The 16,849-nt window shown below is 40.2% G+C and overlaps 2 non-coding genes across 2 annotated transcripts; both read left to right on the top strand.

The window, feature by feature from the left end:
- The first annotated feature begins 1,471 nt into the window (after positions 1-1,471).
- Positions 1,472-1,553, top strand: trnal-aag (transfer RNA leucine (anticodon AAG)). Its single transcript has one exon. It is a non-coding gene; the product is annotated as a tRNA-Leu (tRNA).
- Positions 1,554-4,317: 2,764 nt separating this feature from the next.
- On the top strand, positions 4,318-4,399 carry trnal-aag (transfer RNA leucine (anticodon AAG)). Its single transcript has one exon. It is a non-coding gene; the product is annotated as a tRNA-Leu (tRNA).
- The last annotated feature ends 12,450 nt before the right edge of the window (positions 4,400-16,849 follow it).

Below are 16,849 nucleotides of genomic sequence, written 5' to 3'. Positions count from 1 at the left end.
TCCAACTCATGTAGCTAAAGACGTAGACGACAGTGCTCCACTGAAATCTTGATCTCACAACCCTCGGCATGACTCCGCTGTGTTCTGCTTTAGACAAAGGGGGGAAAAGACTTCTTTCATCACACGTTTTGCACTGTTTACGGTGTTTGCAGTGCTCTTTCTTAAATGAAAACCAGGAATCGGCACCATATGAGGTGAGACTAGATAATATTGGAACAAGTAGCCTCGCCATTCCATGCGTGACGTGAGCAAAGTGTAATTCCTGTCTTTATAGTGTGCTTGTTAGAGACTTAGCTGGCACCCAGAGCGCTTTAAATCCGGGAGTCAGCAGTCCAAGACAAGAGAGCTTCCTTCGTCTATGTTTTTTGCGTGAAGGGGGGAAACCATGCGTGTGCTGCAAACGATCTTAGTATCGAAGTGCCGTCCCACATAACGGATCCGAACAATCTGCTTTACAGAGGAGCACTGCCGGAGCTTATTGTGGCAAACTGAAGACCAGGCCGACCTCTTCTGTGACTCTTGAACACTGAATCTCAAGGTTGTGAATTCAAGCTCCACGCTGGCGGGAAATTCCATAGGTAATGATCACATTTTCTTGCATGCTAATCAAAAGAAATATTAAGAAACTTTTCCCGATACCAGTTTTTTACAAAAGTAAAGGCACACGGCATATGTGTGCCACATCACGTCCGAGTTTAGTGACAACTACCTCAGAGATTGTAAGCTGGGTAGTTTCAGATCAGATCACTTTTTTTTTATCAAAGGTTCAAGCAAACCCGAATACTTTTGCAAGAGACATTTCAGAATCCCTGTCAAATCCAGTACGATTGCTGGATCCTTCGAATTCGACTGAACTATAGCACAGATCTGCAGTCCACCATTAGAATACTGTGGGTGCGTTGTATAAGCCACACGGCCAAAATAGTTCTAAAACAGGAGATGCATCCTCGTTTAGGAATGTGGTATAAAGTGAAATAGTCTGGGAAGAGTCCTATGTTTGAACAGTTCAAAATAGACGTAAAGGGGTATTTACGGACTCTTTCGAAATGTAAGAACAAGCTGTGCGGACCTTATCTTTATTTACCTTGTGTAATCGTTTTTCATAAAGTGTAATTGTATTATAGCATGTGCCCCTGATGATTTTCTTGATACGTTATATGTGCTCTTGTTTGTATTGTATGTAGTTTTGTTGTTCAAATAAAACGTAAAAGACACAACTTTCCGGATGCGGCTGCTGTAAAGATAAAATGACATCAAGGGTGCTGTACGCAGAGGTCTGAAACCTGCTCCACAGAAGATCTTTATCCAGAGGTGTTAAAGAAGTCGAGATCTCGCCATGAGAGGGGAAGCATCTCAGAAAAAGCAGGTGCAGTCGGTTCCACGGTCATAACGCCACTAAGTCGGGCGACAAGAGCAAAACCCACCCGACCTCCTCCGACCAAGTAACAAGACAAAGAGACAGCGCACAGCGGGTAGCGTGGCCGAGCGGTCTAAGGCGCTGGATTAAGGCTCCAGTCTCTCCGGGGGCGTGGGTTCGAATCCCACCGCTGCCAGGTGCTTCTGTCGCCACCTCCTTTCAACTGACTTCAGACCAAAGGGAGGGAACTGCTTTTTGGCAGTCTCTCGAGAAACTAAGCAGTGTTTAAAGATACTTTCTCAGCTTGACATCAAGGCACAAAACAAAAACCTTCTTGCGTCCTCTCAACCCAAAAGCGCTTTGCCACTTTTTGCGTTATGCAGGGAACGACGTCTGCCCAGATCACTTTTGTGTCAATGCAAATCGTAGTGTGCCCTCCGTTTTAATGTTGGCTGTGCTGGCGTGCCGCTTCTGTCTGTGAAACTTGAATGTTCTGCTTCTTCACACCGAATCGTTGGCGGGGGTTGAGCTTGTTAAATCTTTGCGCATAGCGCTCCTTTGGAAGTACTTTGTCCAAGTTCAAAAGCGATCGTGGGATTTACTTCATGCGTTCAAGAAGCATGCCTCGCACGACAGATTTAAATGGGGAATGGAGCCTGCTTCTTGCTGTTTTTCCTGTGGTTGCAGTTACAAAGTTGATCGTGCTTTCACATTCTGTTAACAGTATTCACTGGCTGAGCTTTATCAGTTGGTTCGTAAAGGAATCTCTGCTTCGGTTCCAGAAAAGTCATCTGTAGTGTGTTTTTTTCCGTGCCCATGGCAGTCTTTTAAAGCTGGTAGTAATGGCGGCGAAGTTAATTTTTTATCCTCTTTAAAAGAATAAGGACGGGCTGGGGCGAGCTCCATTTGCCACTCTTTCAGCTAACCGCCAAACTCGCGAACTGATTACACTGCAGAGCCACAGGCGCCTCGCTTTTCTCCATTCTCTGGGTTAGGGTGAAAAAAAAAACACTGCTGGTATTAGCTGGCCTGCTGGGAGTACCTCTTCTTCACTGATAAGCAAGATTTGTGTTTCATCTTTCGCAAGCTGTTTAGATTTCTTTCAAAACAAGTTGTTCCAGAAAGGAAACGAACACTTGCATTCACCTGAATTAAAAGGGATGGGATTTGCCCATAAGGATAAATTCTGTACAGTAAGACAGGAAGAAAGGCATCGCTGGGAATCGGACCCAGGATCTCCTGTTTACTAGACAGGCGCTTTAGCCAACTAAGCCACGGCGCCGGCAAAGGGCCGTCCTTTGACAGCCACTTGGACACGTCTCAACTGCTCTGAGACATCTGCGTTCGGTGTGCACCGAGCCTGCTCGCCTTGCAAGTTGCCTCATTTACATGCGATAGCTCCACCACTAAGAGAAAGGATGAGAAATGGCTTTTATCTGGCACTTTTCATGTCAGAGGATCTCAATCTGCTTTCCGTGTACAAGAGGATGTCCAACTCATGTAGCTAAAGACGTAGACGACAGTGCTCCACTGAAATCTTGATCTCACAACCCTCGGCATGACTCCGCTGTGTTCTGCTTTAGACAAAGGGGGGAAAAGACTTCTTTCATCACACGTTTTGCACTGTTTACGGTGTTTGCAGTGCTCTTTCTTAAATGAAAACCAGGAATCGGCACCATATGAGGTGAGACTAGATAATATTGGAACAAGTAGCCTCGCCATTCCATGCGTGACGTGAGCAAAGTGTAATTCCTGTCTTTATAGTGTGCTTGTTAGAGACTTAGCTGGCACCCAGAGCGCTTTAAATCCGGGAGTCAGCAGTCCAAGACAAGAGAGCTTCCTTCGTCTATGTTTTTGCGTGAAGGGGGGAAACCATGCGTGTGCTGCAAACGATCTTAGTATCGAAGTGCCGTCCCACATAACGGATCCGAACAATCTGCTTTACAGAGGAGCACTGCCGGAGCTTATTGTGGCAAACTGAAGACCAGGCCGACCTCTTCTGTGACTCTTGAACACTGAATCTCAAGGTTGTGAATTCAAGCTCCACGCTGGCGGGAAGTTCCATAGGTAATGATCACATTTTCTTGCATGCTAATCAAAAGAAATATTAAGAAACTTTTCCCGATACCAGTTTTTTACAAAAGTAAAGGCACACGGCATATGTGTGCCACATCACGTCCGAGTTTAGTGACAACTACCTCAGAGATTGTAAGCTGGGTAGTTTCAGATCAGATCACTTTTTTTTTATCAAAGGTTCAAGCAAACCCGAATACTTTTGCAAGAGACATTTCAGAATCCCTGTCAAATCCAGTACGATTGCTGGATCCTTCGAATTCGACTGAACTATAGCACAGATCTGCAGTCCACCATTAGAATACTCTGGGTGCGTTGTATAAGCCACACGGCCAAAATAGTTCTAAAACAGGAGATGCATCCTCGTTTAGGAATGTGGTATAAAGTGAAATGGTCTGGGAAGAGTCCTACGTTTGAACAGTTCAAAATAGACATAAAGGGGCATTTACGGACTCTTTCGAAATGTAAGAACAAGCTGTGCGGACCTTATCTTTATTTACCTTGTGTAATCGTTTTTCATAAAGTGTAATTGTATTATAGCATGTGCCCCTGATGATTTTCTTGATACGTTATATGTGCTCTTGTTTGTATTGTATGTAGTTTTGTTGTTCAAATAAAACGTAAAAGACACAACTTTCCGGATGCGGCTGCTGTAAAGATAAAATGACATCAAGGGTGCTGTACGCAGAGGTCTGAAACCTGCTCCACAGAAGATCTTTATCCAGAGGTGTTAAAGAAGTCGAGATCTCACCATGAGAGGGGAAGCATCTCAGAAAAAGCAGGTGCAGTCGGTTCCACGGTCATAACGCCACTAAGTCGGGCGACAAGAGCAAAACCCACCCGACCTCCTCCGAGCAAGTAACAAGAAAAAGAGACAGCGCACAGCGGGTAGCGTGGCCGAGCGGTCTAAGGCACTGGATTAAGGCTCCAGTCTCTTCGGGGGCGTGGGTTCGAATCCCACCGCTGCCAGGTGCTTCTGTCGCCACCTCCTTTCAGCTGACTTCAGACCAAAGGGAGGGAACTGCTTTTGGGCAGTCTCTCGAGAAACTAAGCAAAGTGTTTAAAGATACTTTCTCAGCTTGACATCAAGGCACAAAACAAAAACCTTCTTGCGTCCTCTCAACCCAAAAGCGCTTTGCCACTTTTTGCGTTATGCAGGGAACGACGTCTGCCCAGATCACTTTTGTGTCAATGCAAATCGTTGTGTGCCCTCCGTTTTAATGTTGGCTGTGCTGGCGTGCCGCTTCTGTCTGTGAAACTTGAATGTTCTGCTTCTTCACACCGAATCGTTGGCGGGGGTTGAGCTTGTTAAATCTTTGCGCATAGCGCTCCTTTGGAAGTACTTTGTCCAAGTTCAAAAGCGATCGTGGGATTTACTTCATGCGTTCAAGAAGCATGCCTCGCACGACAGATTTAAATGGGGAATGGAGCCTGCTTCTTGCTGTTTTTCCTGTGGTTGCAGTTACAAAGTTGATCGTGCTTTCACATTCTGTTAACAGTATTCACTGGCTGAGCTTTATCAGTTGGTTCGTAAAGGAATCTCTGCTTCGGTTCCAGAAAAGTCATCTGTAGTGTGTTTTTTTCCGTGCCCATGGCAGTCTTTTAAAGCTGGTAGTAATGGCGGCGAAGTTAATTTTTTATCCTCTTTAAAAGAATAAGGACGGGCTGGGGCGAGCTCCATTTGCCACTCTTTCAGCTAACCGCCAAACTCGCGAACTGATTACACTGCAGAGCCACAGGCGCCTCGCTTTTCTCCATTCTCTGGGTTAGGGTGAAAAAAAAAACACTGCTGGTATTAGCTGGCCTGCTGGGAGTACCTCTTCTTCACTGATAAGCAAGATTTGTGTTTCATCTTTCGCAAGCTGTATAGATTTCTTTCAAAACAAGTTGTTCCAGAAAGGAAACGAACACTTGCATTCACCTGAATTAAAAGGGATGGGATTTGCCCATAAGGATAAATTCTGTACAGTAAGACAGGAAGAAAGGCACCGCTGGGAATCGGACCCAGGATCTCCTGTTTACTAGACAGGCGCTTTAGCCAACTAAGCCACGGCGCCGGCAAAGGGCCGTCCTTTGACAGCCACTTGGACACGTCTCAACTGCTCTGAGACATCTGCGTTCGGTGTGCACCGAGCCTGCTCGCCTTGCAAGTTGCCTCATTTACAGATGCAGCCATTCAAAATGCGCGGGCGATACCGCATTATTTTCCGGTACAGATGCAGCCATTCAAAGTGCGCGTCACAGACACGTACCGCAGGTGACGTCGCTCAGTATGATGCAAGATGACGCGTGGCACCGCAGTACGTGATTGGTTGACCGACAGGGGCACTCGTGGTCCGTTGGTCTGTCGTAGAAAGACTTACAGTAAACGTCTTTGCTGTGCCCGTTGTAGATGTTGAATTTTACCACTGAAGGGAAATCTTAGTAGCTGAGCATAAAAAGAATAGGAGCATACTGTAACGCGTGTGAAGGCCATAAACGATATTAATTTTGGAACATAAACATACAGTATATAGCTGGTCTTGGTACTTTAAAGAAAAAAATACACACCAGTATCCATTTCTCCCTAAACATTTTAAGCTTTGAAGTCTTTAACTAACGTGATACCGGAGTCAACAAGCATACTTTTAGAATTTGATTAAAAGGGAATATAATATGGAATCGCGTATCTAAACAATTTAATAACGGTATTCGTGTGCTGTGACAGGGCTGTGTAGGGCTGTTTCGCCTGTCTGTTCATGCGAGCTGTCTTGTAGCCGACTGGTCTAGGTGCTTGACTACCATCTGGCAGGTTGTGTGTTTAAATCCAGCTGGTGCCTGACGTTTCTCTTAACAAACATTTCTTCGAAAAAATAGAATAGCGATATTATGGACAATCAATTGACTTTTATATTTCAAAATATCGCAACATGATCAATATTTGCGATATTTTGAACATATCTTCCCTTCTGACAGCGGTTCCTCCTTCTATTGTGTGTGTGTGTGCAACAGAGTAAATTTTTATAGAGAAATGGAGGCTGGACAGTATGCGTTACAATACAAACATTTATATTGATTTAAATCGTGTTCTGATTTAAATCGCAAACGCGTGTTTAATTATGTGTTTTTTAATCATAATCAGGCTAATGCATTTCTACATTTTCTGTATGAACCAGCTTAGAGGTTCATACAGAAAGACAGCTTGTGTTTAAATTGAGTGTAAGGTAATTTATGCTTCTAAAGTCATGGTCAGCATTTATTATTGTACTGTGCTGTAAACTTTTTCTGTGCCTAGTCACATTATTTTATAGCGTTTTTATTGCGTTATTAAATCTGGTGGCGCTGTGTGTTACAGTAGTTTCCTGACTCCCATGTCACATGGTCTGTGATTGAATCCCATAGAACTATGACTTTATTTTTTAACAAACATTTCTTTGAAAAAATGAAACGTTTCCCTTGGTCAGAGATTAAATAAAACCTCACTCGCACCAAACAAATTTATATTTCTAAATATCACAAAATACGTTCATTGTCTTCCAATCGAGTCGAGTTGACATTGGAAGCCTGCCACACCCGGACTGTTAAACCAACGCATTAGCACGTCAAAGCCCATCGAGGGTATTGAGCCAGTATTGGCTTTAGTATTCCCCCCCTCTCCCCTCAATTCAATTCAATTCAAGGTGTTTTATTTGCATGACAGATGGGTACAAGCAGTGTTGGGTATGTATATTGTAACGCTTACGGCAGACAGCCACTGTGTAAGAGCCGGCGCACCAGAGCAGCGCACCGAGGGAGCGTCTGCATTTCTAACTTAGTTTTTAAAATTAGTCAAGCAATATGAAGCATCTCCTTTTACTTAGTGCCTGAGCATAAAAAGAATAGGAGCATACTACAACGCGTGTGAAGTCCATAAACGATATTAATTTTGGAACTTAAACATACAGTATATGGCTGGTCTCGGTGCTTTAAAGAAAACATACACACCAGTATTCCATTTCTCCCTAAACATTTTAAGCATCAAAGTCTTTAACTAACGCGATACTGGAGTCAACAAGCATACTTTTAGAATTTGATTAAAAGGGAATATAATATGGAATCGCGTATCTCAAGAAATTAATAACGATATAATTATATTCATGTTGCAAAAGAACTGCAACAGACATAAAAACTCCCTTGCTTTTAACAGAGCGTTCCATAATTTCTAACTACGAAAATGCCAGGTGAAAGGATTTGTAAACATATTTTGTTAAAGCGAGTCAGATTTTTCCGCAACACATAAAAGACATTTTTCCAAGAAAGTTTAGCCTTTGTCACTAATGAAACCACTAAATAAAGACATAAATATAGAAATCTTAAGATTTGTTTTATTTAATGTTGGTAGCAGGATGAACTGTCAGAGTGTATATTTTGTCACAGAGTTGCTGCAAGATGTTAACAGTGAAAAAGGTATTTAGAAATGAATTATTTCAAGATGAAAATTTTCAGAATAATTGCAAATCTAGCAGGATAGAGAAAGCACAGAAAACTGGCAGTTAGATTGATCAGATTAGTATGAAAAGTCATTTAGCAAAGGGAATGAGAAGAGTGACAAACTAGTATACTTTAGATCTTTTTAAATCTGATCATGTTTCCCTATAACAGTAATAAAAAACTTTATTTGATTTATCACCATTAAAGGTGGCATCTCAAAGCAATACAGTAGATGTAAAAACAGATAAAAGGACCACAGATTACAAAGTAAATGCATATAAGAAAGACAAGCAGTTAGAGGTGCTACCAAAATTAGAAAATGAAGCAGATACAGACACTAAGTCTTCTGAAAAGAAAGGTTCTGAGGTTAGATTTAAACTGGCCCTGGTGTGTGTGTGTTTGTGTCTGTCTGTCCTGTGATGGACTGGCGCTATGTCCAGGGTGTATTCTGCCTTGTGTCCGTCGCTTACTGGGATAGGCTCCAAATCCTCTGTACTGGATAAAGAGATTAGAAATGGATGGAAGTAAAGGCACTGTGTGGATGGAACTATACACAGTGTTAGAAACCCACTATGAAATGGCAGCATCTCACTGAGAATAAAACATTTTATAGTGCTGGCTTAAGGAAACAGCCTTTCCACCCCTCTTGCACATCAGTATCCATACCTAGTTATTTAAACAAATTGCCTCTAATTATAAACATCTTAATATGCTGGCTCTGTGGATCCGCATCAGCTATGTTTGCTAATTCCTTCAATTCATGTGCATCCAACACACAGTTCAACGCTAGCAACTACACAAAATCTAAAATATGAGCTCTACTTGCCACTTACAATACCAACAGTACCAGCTAACTTTAGTAGTGACATTTTCATGGATCTTTTTAACAATAAAATTTACAACATCAGACTTCAGACACAATTAAACAGGCCTCAAAAAAGTCTGGTACAAACATATTCAGCATGGAATAAACCGTTACTTTAATGGTATAAACCTTAAATGGATTCATATTCTCAATAAGATTTGGTGCTCAGTAACATGACTTAGAAAATGACAGAAGACATACGTATCATGCTTATCCTTCTATTTTTCATAATCGTAAACTCCTTAAGGCAGTTACATTTTCTCTGTTCTGACCTGGAGTTACAGAGAAATTTAAATTCTAATAAGAGATTTGTAATGAGGAAAGTCATACCAATCACTCATACAGTACCAGGATTTGCAATTACAATACAAATACTTTCTTTCTGTATGTTTATTTTGCAGTTTGAGTCTATGGCATTCCTTTGGGGGTCTATACTCCAAGGCATGACTTTTTTATGTATAAACATCAGTATTTACTGCTATTAATTACTGTACGATTTATAGTTGAAATCTGAGCCTAGATATAAAGTTAAAATCTCGACAAAGCAATGTAGGAAATACAGAGAGAATAAATCCTTTCTGACATCTAAAATCAGTTTCGATCAAGGTCTCTAAAACGAACAAGAAAAAGAGGATTTTCGGAGGGCAATTACGCTGTGTTTATATAGAATAAGTGATTTATGAGCAATCTAATTTCTTGTTCGTTTAAAACAGTGAAATGTCAGCTGCAAAAGATCGCACCAGAAACAGCACTCTCTCTGCCTGTCATAGACGTTCAGGAAAGGCTGAATGAAGTCATGTCAAGTACAATAATTCTGAGATCAATAATAACAGTTGTAGGACAGTATATAAGGAGGATAAGGATTTTGAAGTTGACTCGAAATCTGATAGGTAACCAGTGCAAGGACTTGAAAACAGGTGTAATGCATCCCTGATAGGATTCTTGCTGTCATATTCTGAACATATTGAAGATTGCTCAGTGTGGATTTAATTTCCCCAGTGAACAGGATGTGCATTTATTAATTCTAGAAAAAAAGCCTTTCTTGATTTCTCTAGTTCTTAGTTTCTCTAGTTCCCTTTAAAATAAACTATTATTCCACAATGCAGAGTATTACATGGCCAGTATTTACACATGATATTTGTGATTTAAAGAAATTAACACAAGCAGCTTTTGGAGATTTAAGTGTTGGCTGAGTTATTGCAGGATAAAAGACTAGAGATGTTGGCAAGAAGAAGATAATTTGGGGAAAGCTGAGGAATACACTTATAACAAGAACACTTCCTAATGGGGTTAGGCATAATTTTGATGAAGATGATGAAGTTAACAGACTATATGTTTACATAGATACTGAAATAAGGATTGTATTTTAGATTATGTGTAGTTGCTGGCATTGAACTGTGTGTTGGATGCACATGAATTGAAGGAATGGGCAAACATAGCTGATGCGGATCCACAGAGCCAGCATATTAAGATGTTTATAATTAGAGGCAATTTGTTTAAATAACTAGGTATGGATACTGATGTGCAAGAGAGGTGGAAAGGCTGTTTCCTTAAGCCAGCACTATAAAATGTTTTATTCTCAGTGAGATGCTGCCATTTCATAGTGGGTTTCTAACACTGTGTATAGTTCCATCCACACAGTGCCTTTACTTCCATCCATTTCTAATCTCTTTATCCAGTACAGAGGATTTGGAGCCTATCCCAGTAAGCGACGGACACAAGGCAGAATACACCCTGGACATAGCGCCAGTCCATCACAGGACAGACAGACACAAACACACACACACCAGGGCCAGTTTTCCCATAAACCAATTAACTTACCAGTATGTTTTGGAGTGCGAGAGGGAGTCATATCACACATATGGAGAAAAAACATGTAACCCAGAGAGAACATGTAAACCCCCCCACACACGATGGCAGGAATTGAACCTAGGACCCCAGTGCTGCAAAATAGCAATGCTAACCACTTTGCCACCATTATAAATGGATGGATATCTTAGTTATCTTTCTAGTTCACAGGTTTGCATGCATAACTTAATTTTGAAAGCCACTGAGACATCAGGTACTACTGTTGTATTTATGAAAAAGAAACAAAACAAAAAACATACTAACAACTGTGCCATCCTACTCCTTAGTTAATACATTTTATTATTCATAAACAGTTAACATTGTTAGCAAAATATTTTGAATTATATTTAACCCTATTTTTTCTTTAGTTTTGTATTTAACTTATTATATGATAGTCAGACTTAATGTATATTTGAACAATGAAAATATATTTTTACAAGATTTTACATTAAGCACTTAAAATTAATATGGTTAATAATAGTAAACTGTAACATGCTGTAACAAGATCGGTTAAACTGCGAAGAAAATGCTTTCAGAGAAAATGTTTCAGGTGTGAAGAACATAGATCTCCAATGCAATTTCAACCAAACCTGTTCCCACACACCCTGCCCCCACTACCATTAGAATATACACAAAGCACTCAAATCTTTCGAGCTAATGATCAGGTGACCCGAGAGAGAGCGAGAGAAACACCAAGGGGTGCGGAACCAGGGAACTATTTACATGGAAAACGGGCGATCTCCCCAAACTGTCCGCCCGTTTCACTGTTACCTGGATACCTCTTTATTTAGAACTCACTAACACTGATTTTTAGTTTAGAAGGATTCAAGTAGGGTTTTAGATAAAAGGCAGTGACCTTAATCAAGCCCAAATCATAATTGAACCCATTCAGAGCCTACATTACATTTTAGCGTTTCATTCTGAGCAGAAGACCCTCACACCTGAAGAAGGGGGAGGTGTTTTTCGCTAGAAATCTCGCCTGCTTCTACTTTACAACCGGAGTGCTGGCTGTGACGAATTAAACCGGTTTTACAAGTTTCAATCACAGACCATGTGACATGGGAGTTGGGAAACTAACACACAGCGCCACCGGATTTGATAACTCTATAAAAACGCTATAAAATAATGTGACTTGGCACAGAACAAGTTTACAGCACAGTACAATAATAAATGCTGACCATGACTTTAGAAGCATAAATTGCCTTACACTCAATTTAAACACAAGCTGTCTTTAGCCCTCTAAGCTGGTTCATACAGAAATGTAGAGATCCAGGCTCAGAACACACAGCTTCATTAGCGAATACATATGCAGGACAACTAGAGAAGACGTTTTACAGAGGATGGATTTTTAGAAACATCCCATCAGTGACATCACTGAAGTCAACTCCTAGGTACTGTAACTGTCGTGTGGATAGTTTCACAAGAATCAGACAAAGGTTTAAGCATCGCTTGTTCTAGATAAAACTGCAAAAAAAAAACAACAACCCATAATGTACTTCTTTGCGGCTCTGTTTGCCCAAATCATATATTCACAACGTGAAATCTAGAAAATAATATTACGTAACCAAAATCCGCAATATGGAAACAGAACCTGTGTAATTGTTGATAGATGATGTACTCGTAACATTTTTTCAAGATGAACTACAACATTTAAAAAATGACTTGTATGTACTTGATATCTCTAATCAATCCACGGGTCCCAGCACAAAACGAAACTAAAATGCATACCGTTTCGCGCTTCTTATTAGTTGCTCAAAAGTAATTTGACCGTATGAAATGCATAATATAAACCTAGAAACATATACGTGAGCAGTACTTAAGCACTGTAGTATCGGTGTTAAGACATACCTCTCAAATACTGTAAATCAAGTTAAAAATATCTCAAGACCGATTCTGGTCATAATGAAACCATGTTTCGTGTATGTTTTCTTTAAAGTACCGAGACCAGCCATATACTGTATGTTTATGTTCCAAAATTAATATATTTTATGGCCTTCACACGCGTTGCAGTATACTCCTATTCTTTTTATGCTCAGCTACTAAGATTTCCCTTCAGTGGTAAAATTAGATATGAATATTCAATACTTAAACGGGCACAGTTAAGACATTAAATATACATATACATACTGTATACAGTACAGTTTGCATACGGTAATATGTTTATGTTCCTAAATCAATCTCTTTTATGAGCATGTGAAAGGCATGGTGAATCACTGTACTTTGCATGATTGGAAACAAACGCGTGATTGCGAAATGCTGTGGTGTTACTTTTACAAAGACGGTCAATGAAAAAAAGAATGTTGACCAGGGCAATACTTTGAGTTTACACTTACAGCTTGTCCAAGGTCATTCATTATTAATACTATTAGTAATATCTTCGTTAAAGACTTTGATGGCCACAGCTCAAACATGAGAGGTTGAGCTTTATTAGCTCCACCTTGCGGAAATTCCGGATACTATTATTTTGCTTGTCGTATTATAGGAGAATTTACGGTAACTTGCGGTATTTACCGGTAGCTTGCGGTAGACTGCGTACAGCATACCGCAAAATAATGCGGTATCGCCCGCCCATTTTGAATGGCTGCATCTGTAACCTTTGTACATTATCTAAAATGTGACTGGTTAAATTTCAGCATAGTTGCAACCCCCTTTATAAAGGGTGTGCACACGTAAACAACCAAGGCATTAAAAGTTTTTTTTTATTTATTGTTCCAAAAAACAATATTAAAATTGATTAAAAGATCTTATTAAATGTGAAAAAATCTGATTGTGAAAAGGTCAAATTCTTAGTGAAAAACTGAGTAATGTGAGGAAAGATGAAATGTGGGAGCCCCTTGACTCCTCATGTTGTTCTGTATTTCTCTCTCATTCTACTGGGAGTGGTGCCGTCGCTTCTGGATAAAGTCTGTCAGTGGTCATTCCAGACGGGTCAGGTATGACTGTGCTTCAGCACAAGAAGAAACATGTGACTTGCGAGGATCCCAACAGTGTCTGCTTTTTTTCCAGAGCCTGGATAGCGCAGTGGGTAGAGCATCAGACGTTTAGTCTGAGGGTCCAGGGTTCAAGTCCCTGTTCAGGCGGTTGTGCTTTTCTTAAATCTATTGTGAATGTCATTCTAAATCGTCTTTTATCTTTCACTCTTCTAGCTGTACTGTGGTTATTTTAAATGTTCATCACTTGTATTTTCTTTAGTTTTTCCTTTCACAAACCGAAAATGTTCAAGGTGATCTTGTCACCTGACTCCATGTAGATAAATTAAAAGAAATCACAGTAGAGTAAACGACACGCAGTGAGGAGCTCACGCAGTGAATACTTTTGAATACGACAAAAGGAAAGGCACACTACACATCTGCGGAACATCACAAAGTAATTTTTTTAATTAAAGGTTCAAAGAAACCTAAATATATTTGCTAGAAGTATTTCAGAATAACAGTCAAATCGAGCACGATTGCTGCATAGATCTGCCGTGTGAAATTAGAATACTGTTTGTGCATAGTATAAAATACGCTGTTCAAAGCTTTTCTAAAACTACAGAGAAACGTTTCAGAATGAGTCTTCCTGTAAAAATAAAATCTCTGCATGGGCGCTATAAGCAGAGTCTGAAGCCTGCTTAACAGAAGAACTATATTCAGAAGGCCAAAGAAGTTAATATTTCACCAAGTGAGAGAAAGCATCTCAGAAAAAGGAGGTGCAGTCTCTTCCATGCAGCTCAACACCACAAAGTCAGACTACAAGTGCTGAAAAGCCACTATCAAGGGTAACCCGGCCGAGCGCTCTAAGGAGCTGGATTAAAGCTTCATCTCTTCGGGGGCTTGAGTTGGAATCCCACTGCTCCCCAGTATCTCCTTGTTAAGAATCATGGTTTTGTTGTTGTAGATTCTGCGTGATTAAATCAGTTTCAGTAGAATTAATTTGAACAGTCATATTTGCTTTATTCCTTCTACCATGGCAATTTGTGCTCAAAGATTTAACTTTTTTGTATTTTAAAAAACGTGCTAGCCTTGATGGGAAAGTAAGCAGAACCGCAAGCGTGGTGGACAAGTGGTAAGACGTCAGTATCAATTAGGTCAATAATCTGTTAAACATTTTATGCCATTTTTTCCATAGATGTTCACGTTAGAACAATGAGAAAGGTGTGCCTGGATGCACTTGAACCATCACCTTACTATCATTTTAGTCCCAACCTGGCCGCACTAAGCAATTGTACCACAGAGACTCCAACGAGTTGGTTTTCTCCATTTGCAGTTTTGGGTAAAAAATAATCTGCACTTTTAAGCAAGTATTGTATTTCAAATTTTGCAAATTTCTTGAAAAACGTTGTTTCAGAGAAGTAGACAGGAATAGCCCAGCCAGTAGAATATCGAACTTTTTATCTCTAGGTCCCTAGTCAGGCGACTGATTTTCTTGCAACTACTGTGAACCTGCGAAATAGATGGTCTTTTGTCCCTCAGTTTTTCAAGTTGTTCTATGAATGTTTAAAATGTTCAATATTTTTCATGCTCTTCAGCACTTTACGTCACAAAGTTTATGGTGTTCTTGGTGCTGTTCTGCATGTAGATAATGTAGACGAGAGCACAGGTAACAATACAGGACAAGCAGTGAGGAGCTCCCGTAGCTTTTAATTCAGTGCAGAGTCCAGAGGGAGGCCTAGGTCGCTAAACGATCAACAGGTATCTAATAATGACGTTCACAAAGGTGACAATATGTTTTTTTCTACATATCCTTACATTTACCCGTACAGCACAACGCATTTTCTATACCCTCAAATCCCCAATGTAACTACTTTCTCCTGAGAAACACAAGTATAGAGTGAAATCACAATAACTTATACAACAAATCTATTCAAACGCCCAGATATGACAGAACACACCCCTTTAAATATGTATTTCCTTCATTTCAGTTTTCTTCCCTCCCCAGGATACCTGAAAATTCACTATCGCATATTAAAGGCTGTACATGTAATACATCTACTAATAAAGATGGACATTAAAGTTAATTATTAAAAAATTACACTTTTCATTAAGACATGTATTGATAAAATTATTGTGAATAGTTGTGGTGTCTGGAAAGCAATTTTTGTTAAATATAACAATTTTCAGGCAAGTGGTGCATAACCTTGTTATTTAGTGACTAAATTATTTCCACTGCATTCACAACAGTTCTAATGTGTTTGCTTGTTCCACATGGCCTGCTACTGAGTTGTTTTCGGAACTGAAACCTATAAGAACATTAAGATGCACCATGGCCCAGAATCGTTCATTGGAACTAGGATTAATATCAATTGAAAGTACTCCAAAATAAAAGATTTAACCTGAATATTAAAAGGGTAGGAAAGTATTAAAACGACACCATAACGTCTTAACTTCCAATCTTCTTCCTGGTTCAGGTCATGTACAGTAAAATGACATAATCAGTGGAGTCATGCCGAGGTTGAAAGTTTAAGCCTCACCTGGAGCCTGGTTTTCTGTCTTGAAAAAAAAAAATTTTGTTCCACAACGGCATGAAATGATCACGTCTTTCACTCTACTTCTCTCTTGTAGTAAAGCAGATCTTGCTAGGCGAGCATTTGCTCCGGTAAATTAGGTCACTTTTCATGTTAACTTACGTCTTCTAAACACAACATTTCCTGGTGCATGTTTTCTCCATGAAAAAAAAGTCATTTTCCCTTACATGATTTCTCGCTTTGTTTCATCAAAGAGTGCAGAAAGAAGAAAGAAAGGAAAAGCGTCGTAAATGAACTCTGCAGCCCTTGGGAGATGTCAAGCGCATTGGACATGAAAAGTGCCCAATAAAGCCATTTCTCTTCGTTTCTCTTACAGTCGGGGCTCCTGTTGCGTGTAAAGGAGGCAACTTGCTCAGCCAGCAGACTCAGTGCTTACTAAACGCAGATGGCTCAGAGCGCTGTGTCCAAGCGGCTGTAAAAGAGGAGAATTCTGCTGGCGCCGTAGCTTAGTTGCTTTAAGTATGTCTCGTTAACTGGAGATCCTGGCTCCACATCCCAGCTGTGCCTTTCTTCCTGTCTTTTCGTGCAGAACGTACCATTTTGGACAACCGCATAGGGCTTGATTTAGTTTAATGCATGAATGCATTTCCTTTCTGCAACAACTTGTTTTTCAAGAAATTCATACAGCTTGTGAAAAATGAAATTTAATTCTTGGCTATCAGAGCAGAAGGAATATTGCCGACTGGCAAGAAAATGCAAGCAATGTTTATTTTTTGACCGGAAAGGTGCGAATGGAGAAAACCCTCTCTCGTCA

This window comes from Atractosteus spatula, unplaced genomic scaffold (assembly GCF_055471065.1).
Source record: "Atractosteus spatula isolate fAtrSpa1 unplaced genomic scaffold, fAtrSpa1.hap1 Scaffold_73, whole genome shotgun sequence".
Lineage (NCBI taxonomy): Eukaryota > Metazoa > Chordata > Actinopteri > Semionotiformes > Lepisosteidae > Atractosteus > Atractosteus spatula.
This window is presented reverse-complemented; position numbering and strand designations above follow the sequence as displayed.